Source organism: Lathyrus oleraceus, chromosome 6 (assembly GCF_024323335.1).
Source record: "Lathyrus oleraceus cultivar Zhongwan6 chromosome 6, CAAS_Psat_ZW6_1.0, whole genome shotgun sequence".
NCBI classification, from domain to species: domain Eukaryota; kingdom Viridiplantae; phylum Streptophyta; class Magnoliopsida; order Fabales; family Fabaceae; genus Lathyrus; species Lathyrus oleraceus.
In genome coordinates this window covers 113,350,855-113,359,283 of record NC_066584.1, presented here as the reverse complement: position 1 = coordinate 113,359,283, position 8,429 = coordinate 113,350,855, and positions in this window count along the sequence as shown.

The following is an 8,429-nucleotide window of genomic DNA, read 5'->3' as shown; positions in this document are numbered from 1 at the left end:
GTTACACAGAGGGAAGGTGTTAGCATCCAAAGTGTCCTAGGTACTCCTAGGGAGCCCTTTTTTATGTGTGTATATGTTTTTGGTATACAAGATGTTTGAATTAAATAGAGTGTGGGGATGAGAAAAGAATTCATTAATTATATTTTTGTGTTTGACAAGACCTTCAGACTTGTGCCGACGTACCAACAATAAAATGAGGGATCAAAACCTCGAAGTTTGTGGTATCAATTTCAAAATGAGTGGATTGCTTTTAGTAAAAGTTTAAATTTAAAAGAGGCACAAAGGGGCCTAAAAGAATTTGGATGAGTGTTAGTTCTTTTTGTCTTTTGAAATTGTAAGTCAATATGATTAGATTCATTTACATGTTTGATTAAGGAAAGAGTTTTTTTTTTAAAAAGCAATGGCATAAGGCCAAAGTTTCTAGTTTGCAAAAGAGTCTAAGTTTAGAAATCACAAGAAAATAAGATTTTGAAATTTAAGAGAATGGGAGGAGATGAAGAGACTAATCCTAAGCATACAAATTTAAAAAGTTAAAAGTCGAAAAGATCTTACCAATGGGATGCAATCCAATAGACAAAAATGTCATACAGAAACCCACTTTTCCTTTGGACTTTAAATCAAGAAATGTCAATAATCAAGTAGTAATATGAAGATCAAGGCATCAAATATAGATAGTCACATCAAGGCAGGCAACCTCATAGTCTCCTTCTTAACGTTCCCATGTATCAGATGACATACTCCTTGATAGGCTCAGAATAAGGCATTAGACACATGTTCAAAGTAACATTTGCATCAAGACCATGTAGCAGATGAATTCATGTGGATCCCAATAGTTGCATCAGGTGGAAGCTCAAATCACAATAACTTGGTCTTAGAAAAAGTTGGCATTGGCCAAGTCCTTTTGCATAGGGAATGTTGCCTAATTCTAAGTCCAAGGCTCATATCAAATCCAATAGTCCACACAAACATTTTAAGGATTTTTTTCGCTTATTAAATATTTTAAGGCCCTAAGACCACAAACACAAACAAGATACACAAACAAATATATACAATCACAATATCTGGCTCAAGTGAGCAAAGTGAAAAATGACATAAACACAAACAAGTTAAATGATATGTAAATTACAAATGAAATGGTAAATGGCTTGAATTTGAATTGCATAAAGTAAATGACTTAAAATTAAAATCAAGAATAATAAGAGTTAGTCAAATTTTAGTTGATTAGATGTTAGTGGAGTTTTGCTTTTCAATTGATTAAGTCATTCTTTGGAGAACACTTAACCCTATATTAACAAGCATGGATCCTTGAACCAAGTCATCTTCCAAAGGAAGGAAAAAAGGCCACGTTTCCATACAATACCATGAAATGGGGGAGACTTACAATCTCACTTACTAGAATGTTATGTCTTTGAGTCAAAATTTAGCGATATGTTAAGCAATCGTAATTGGACTTATGTAGAAGTCACAACTATCTAAGGTCGGACAATAGAAATTTTGGTGTTAACGCATGTTATAGATATGGTATGATGAACCATACTCCTAAAACATACCATACACAAGAAGAAAATGATCAAAGGATGGACCTAATCTCATCCATACTTGTATTGGTTCATCTAGAACAAAGTTATTGATGAACCAATTAGCCTTAGGATATTGAGACTTCATTGGTCAATGAAAGGGATGGGATAGATTGTGATTGAAGATGAAGAGGGAGGGGAGATGAGATCAACACAAATTGGTCATGGGAAGACTTTTATCAAATTAAAGACATTCATTTATTTTGGGAGATGAAATGTACATTTCATCAATCCCCTAAATCCAATGATTTTAATCCAACAAAAGTCAAATCAACATTGACCAAGGCCCAAACACATAGTCAAACTTCACAAGTCAATAAAAATGGCTCAACATAATTTCTACACAATTAATCAATTTAAAATCAAATTAAAATGCATTTAAATTAAATTATGTTTGATCACAAACCTAAAACCTCTTTAAAACACCAAATAAATGGCCAAGAGATTTATCCTAGATCAAACAAGGTCAAAGGACTTTAGAAAAAAAAATTCATTATTTTTGAAAAGTCAGAAGTATTTTTAAACAATTAAAAATATGCACAAAAACAATAAAATCATGGAAAATATCAAAATTAATCCAAAAAATAATTTTAATTCAGAAAATGAAAGAGGAAAATATTATATTTTTTTTGGTGAAAGTCCCATATTTTTTGGATTAAAAATGAAATTAATATGAATTAATAAAAAATAAGGGATTGAATGAAATAAACAGAAAATCAAAAACAATAAGAGTCATCTGATCTCCCTCATTAATTAAGGTGGAAGATCAGATGGCTAGAAACACGCGTTCCACATGCACACAAGTCAAACACGCTGCAGGCATGTTAATCTGTTTGGACGCATGAGATTAAAACACTTCAAACGGATCAGATGGTCTGGATTGATATGGCGCACCACCGGAGCCCTAGCTCCGATCATCTTCTCTGGTGAGAGCCACCAGACTGGTCGAACCAAAACCTTATGAAAAATGAAAATTTAATACACTAATTTGAAGGAAAAATGCTCAAGAGCACGATCTGGTCTCAATTTTGTCCAATTCCAAGTATATAAAAAGATACAGGGATTTGAATTTTGAGGATCATGAACTGAGTTGCTTCGATTTGACCTCAAAGCAACTCAATCTTCTTGCCTACATTGATAGGACTTCAGACAACCAAAAATCAACAAGAATGGTGAAGAATTGAGGCAAAATCGAAGAGATGAAAATTCTAAAAATTCACCTTCAATGGAGCTTCAAATTGGCACGATCTTGCTTTCAATTATGCTTGGCCTTGCTTCAGATGCTTAATGGAGGTGAAATGGATCAAGGAAAAGTATGGACTCTTAGCGTTTCAATCTCAAAACATATGGAGAATTGAAACTCGATTTTCAAAGAAAATCCTCAAGTTTATCCTTCAATGGTGAAGGTTTGGGGTTGCAGGTTCAAAGCTTGGGCATCAGGTCCTTAATTTTGAGGAGTGAGGGTCTTATTTATATCCAAGGATATTGATTTTCACGCACTTCCAATTTTGGCAAAATTTCAAAATTCTCTTTGCATGTTTGCACTGGTGTGTGCTAGGACCATGAAATGATGTGTTCTGATCCAAAAATGAGTATGCATGATGCTGAATTCATGTTGGAAGGCCATGCAAATGTGTATGAAAAGTGGAAGTGGAAAACATCCAAATGGTCCTCCAACTTACATCCATGCTTAAGTCCTTCATTCTTTGGCCAAATAAGATGATCTTGAACTTTTTGGAAAGGTGAGATCAAGGTGAATAACTTTCATGTTGAAAATGTTTTTATTTGAAGCTTGGATCATGATGAATTTTGAGGTAGAAGTTTGGGAAATCAAACATATTTGAAATTTTTTTAAGTCCCAAGTCAAATGTTCACTTCCTCCACCTTGTATAATGTTTTCTATGGACTTCAAATGAGAAACATTTCTTCATAAACGTTGTATCTCTTTCAAACCTATTCAGTGTGGTCATAAATTTGACCTTATTTGGATTTATAATGAAGGAGTTATGTATTTTAGAAGTTGAGGAAAATCACTTGTTCAATGGTATTGGCCCAAAATGATCTATAATCTTTCTTCGTGGCACATGCATTTACAAGTTGAATTTGCACTTCCTCCAAACATCAAAGTTAAAGTAGACACCTTGAGTTTGACCATGGAATTTGAATGGATTTCATATCATATAAAATGTGCAAGTTATGGTATTGGGAAGTTGACCTCCAAACTAGGGTTTTGACAAAATGACCCATAAGCTTTCACCATAAAAAATGACTTTCGAAGCAAAATTAGCTCTTGACTTAAACATGAAAGTTGGTTAGAATATCATTTTGAGTAACGTTTATCTTGGAATCATTTTCATATGACAAAAATTGTAGGAGATAGCGTCTAGGGAACCCCAGTTTTGACCAGTTGACTTTCTCTGGTCAACCACCATGAACCATCTTGCTAGCTTAACATTATCTTGACTCTTGGGACTCATGGAGGATCATATATGTATACGATGATGAAATGTGAAGTATCCCTTTAAATATTTGATCAATTGTTAAAGAAACTTGTTGAAGAAGACACACAAGATACCTAGATGAATCAAAGTTTCCAAGGCAAACAAACTCCAAACTCTTGATGATATCTTGACCAAAATAACATGTGAAGATCATGGGAATCCATATATGATACTTAAAGTCAATGTGAACCATTTCTTGATTGTACTCCTTGCATTTATGTCCTTAAACCCTATATATGATGTTGATAGAGCATAGGTGAGCATACATACTACCTACAAAAGCAACAAACTATACATTGACATATTTTTGGTATTTTGGTTAGTAAATAAAGAAAAATGAAGTATGATACAATCAAATGTGCTTGGTGATCTCTCCCACTGCAACCCCAATGAATGAAATGGTAAGGAGGATGCCAAGGTGTGATCCCAATGCTAATGCATATGATGAGATAGCATGAGGGATCTTATGTAACACCCTTCTACCCAAACGACATATTTAAATAGATTATCAGAGTACAACATGTAGAAGAGTTTACATTTCTTACAACATAACAATTATCGCATCATAACATAAAACATATTATTTATTTTATTAAAACTTCGCAGCGGACAACAACATTAATATTATCATTCATCATATAACAATTCATAATAATGGTTCAACATTATCTCAACAAAACATCTCAACATGTTAGTCATCATAAACAACGTAAATAATAATCAATTATCTATCGAATCCCATAACCCCGGTGTCACATGACCAGAGCATTTGACTCGACTCTGTAGAATAACTCTACACTTATTCTTCAAACCTCAACAATAGCTACTCCTCTTTATCTGCACATTGCTCATCATAGATGAACATAAACACATGCAGAAGGGGTGAGAATTACATTATTAAATAATAATATAACGACAGGAATATAAACATAAATATATTTCACATATGCCAACACAGCTCATCATATTCATCATAATCAACATACTCATGAACATCAACAAAACAACATATCAAATGCAATGCACACACCCATGCATGACTCAACACGACTCGGTATACCCATTTTGTGACCAACTACAGGATCACCACTCCCAGATTCATCACCATAGAATCCGAGTTCCCCGCAAGGAACCAAGCCTCTCAACAAGCCCGGAGTCAACAACATCATTGGAACTCAGTCCGTTCATCACTAGGCATCGGCCTTTCACGAATGCATGCACACCAAGCATGCATCATAATCAACATAGCAACAACAGCATCATATATTCATGTTATCATCATCATTAACATATTCTATCACAAAAGCATATCACATCATGCCACATAATCAAACACAGTATTATCACACTCTACTAATATCTATACCACTCAAAGCAACGGGAAATGATCCCTCGTATACCATGCATCAGCTAAGTTACCTCGCTCAGCCTAACCAACCAAAAACTGCACAACAACAGCCCAGGAAAGACCACAAGTCTGCCCATACGCGTATTGCCTATGCTCATACGCGTATTGCCCACGCCTGACCAAATCCATACGCGTATTGCCCATGTCCATACGCGTATGCTACGCGTATCACATTCCCATACGCGTACCAACAGAGACCAAAACACGTTCAAAACATCATCTTCCTCATCCATACGCGTATTGCCTAGTGCCATACGCGTACCAGCAATCTCATACGCGTATTGCCTAGTGCCATACGCATATGACCAGAAACCAGATTTCCAGATCTGCAATGGCTTTCTCTGCTACGAGATCTATCCAAATTCATCCTTCCACAGTCCAAATTTCGCACAAAATCACTCATATCATCTAATACAATTAGTCTCCTATTCGATTTCACAAATCCTAACGTCATTGCATATAATTTCTACGAATTCCTTCTATTAAAATCCCAATTTCGTTCATCCAATATTTCACCATTTTCAGCATATTATTGTTTAATAAGGTTCAGACCCCTTACCTCTTAGGATTGAAGGAAGTTCTGAGCAGACTTTTGCCTTTTCCTCTTCCTTCTCTTTCTCTTCAGCGTTTCTCCCCTTTCTCTGACTCTGAGGCAACAACACGTGAAAACTCTGAGTTCTCCCTTGGCCTCTTTTATCCAATTCCACTTTTACCCTTCCACTCTTCATATTCCATTTATTTTATTTATTTAATTATTATTAAAATAAATAACATCTCTAATAATGATAATAATTCCCAATATTATTTAATAATTCACTTTATCTTCAAATAATCATATTAAAATAATATTTAAATTATTCTAACGATAATCGGGGTGTTACAACTCTCCCCCACTAAAAGAGTTTTCGTCCTCGAAAACATACCTCAAGCAAATAGAGTCGGATACGACTCCTTCATCTGATCTTCACGCTCCCAAGTCAAGCTCTCACCAGCTGGACCTCCCCAAACAACTTTCACTAGAGCAATCTTCTTACCTCTCAGGGTCTTCTCTTCTCGGTCATCTATCCGAATTGGCAACACCTCAACGGTCAAATTATCCCTCACCTGGATATCATCCAACTGAACAACATGCGAAGGATCCGCAATATATTTTCTCAACTGAGATACATGAAACACATCATGCAGATTAGAAAGCGACGGCGGTAAAGCTATCCGATACGCCACTTCCCCAACCCTCTTCAAAATCTGATACGGACCCACAAACCTCGGAGTAAGCTTTTTAGACTTTAAAGCTCTACCCACACCTGTCGTCGGAGTAACTCTCAAGAACACATGATCTCCCTCTTGGAACTCAAGTGTCTTTCTCCTGTTATCATGATAACTCTTCTGACGACTCTGAGAAATCTTCATTTTCTCCTGAATCATCTTAACCCTTTCAGTCGTCTGCTGCACAATCTCAGGTCCGAGTACAACACTCTCACCTGATTCATACCAACACAATGGAGTTCTACACCTCCTACCATACAATGCTTCATATGGAGCCATACCGATGCTAGCATGAAAACTATTATTATAAGTAAACTCCACCAACGGCAAATAACTATCCCAAGAACCACTCTGCTCCAACACACAAGCTCTCAACAAATCCTCCAAGGATTGGATAGTTCTTTCAGTCTGACCATCAGTCTGAGGATGATAAGCTGAACTCAACCTCAACTTAGTCCCTAACGCTTTCTGCAAACTTTCCCAAAATCTAGAAGTAAATCTGGGATCTCTATCAGACACATTACTGGATGGAATACCATGCAGCCTCACTATCTCCTCAATATACAACTCTGCCAACTTCTCTAAAGAGTGATTAATCTTCATCGGCAAGAAATGCGCCGACTTAGTCAATCGATCCACAATCACCCAAATAGAATCATTACCTTTCGTCGTCCTCGGCAATCCCGTCACAAAATCCATGGAAATGCTATCCCACTTCCATTCAGGAATCTTCAAAGGTTGCATCATACCTGCCGGTTTCTGATGTTCAATCTTTGACTTCTGACAAGTCAAACAGGCATACACAAACTTAGCAACATCTCTTTTCATACCAGCCCACCAAAACAACTTCTTCAAATCTTGATACATTTTAGTTGCACCTGGATGGATGCTCAATCCACTCCTATGGCCCTCTTCAAGAATACTCTTTTTCAATTCAGACACCTCAGGAACACAAACTCTACCTTTAAATCGCAGGATGCCATTCTCATCAATCTCAAAATTACCACCATTACCCTGGTTAACCATAGTAATATGATCAACTAGAGCGACATCAACTTGCTGACCATTCCGAATATCTTCCAGAATTCCACTAGTCAACTTCAGCATACCCAACTTTACACTATCAGCGGAAACTTCACAACCCAAACTCATATCACGGAACTGTTCAATTAACTCGAGCTCCCGAACCATCATCATAGACATATGTAGAGACTTTCTACTCAGCGCATCTGCAACTACATTAGCCTTACCGGGATGATAACTCAATTCAAAGTCAAAATCCTTCAGTAATTCTAACCACCTTCTCTACCTCATATTTAACTCTTTCTGATCAAACAGATACTTCAGACTCTTGTGATCACTGAATACTTCGAATCTGGAACCATACAGATAATGCCTCCACATTTTCAACACAAATACAACAGCTGCAAGTTCTAGATCATGCGTAGGATAATTCCTCTCATGAACTTTCAACTGTCTAGAAGCATAAGCTACAACTTTACCATTCTGCATCAAAACACCACCAAGACCCATCAAAGAAGCATCACAATAAACAACGAAGGACTCACTAGGATTAGGCAAGATCAACACTGGAGCACTGGTCAACCGCCTCTTCAACTCCACAAAACTCGCTTCACAAGCTGCATCCCACACATACACTTGACCCTTCTTAGTCAA